Source organism: Triticum dicoccoides, chromosome 4A (genome assembly GCF_002162155.2).
Source record: "Triticum dicoccoides isolate Atlit2015 ecotype Zavitan chromosome 4A, WEW_v2.0, whole genome shotgun sequence".
Taxonomy (NCBI): domain Eukaryota; kingdom Viridiplantae; phylum Streptophyta; class Magnoliopsida; order Poales; family Poaceae; genus Triticum; species Triticum dicoccoides.
Window position 1 is genome coordinate 697,558,852 of NC_041386.1, and position 809 is coordinate 697,559,660.

Genomic DNA, 809 nt, shown 5'->3' on the forward strand with positions numbered 1-809 from the left:
GGGGTGGAAGATAAGGATCGAAAAACGTGCATAATTGAAGGATTATGGGCTGATGTAAATTAAAATTCTATATGACAGCGCTATAAAACATGGATATTTGTGTGCTGAATGAGTGCATAATTGTAGGATCATGGGCTAATCTAAAATAGAATTCCTGTGGGCTGGAAAAACATGCATAATTAAAGGAGGAGCTGATGATATTGTGGGGTGGAAGATAAGGATCGAAAAACGTGCATAATTGAAGGATTATGGGCTGATGTAAATTAAAATTCTGTGGGCCAAAAAAGGTGCATAATTAAAGGAGGAGCTGATGATATTGTGGGCTGGAAGATAAGGATTAAAAAAATGTGCATAATTGAAGGATTATAGGATGATGTAAATTAAAATTCCTTTGGGCTGGAAAAAACGAGCATAATTAGAGGAGCTGATTACATTCCTATTGGCTGGAAGATACAGGCCGGTCTAATTTAGTAGGGACCTGATGATCTCTTCTCTGATTGCAAGGGTGTTGGTGTGCAAAAGAGTTTGTCAGTTAGTTTTTTTTTATCTTTTATGTGCTGCGTTTTCTTGCTATTTGCTATTTAACACCTTTGAAAGTATCTATGCAAATAAATTAGTATTAAGAATAGCTTGGTTTGGTGCATATATAATATAAAAAAAGGCATTTCCCTATATGTTGTTAGATGTACTGCAAGTCATATGTGATTAATGCCTTGTTGATATGCTTTTATTTCTAGACTTTGGAGTGTGCCTCCCTGTTGCCGGATGTTGCATTCTTGGTCGCTTTGGTGGAGGGGACAAATTGCAAA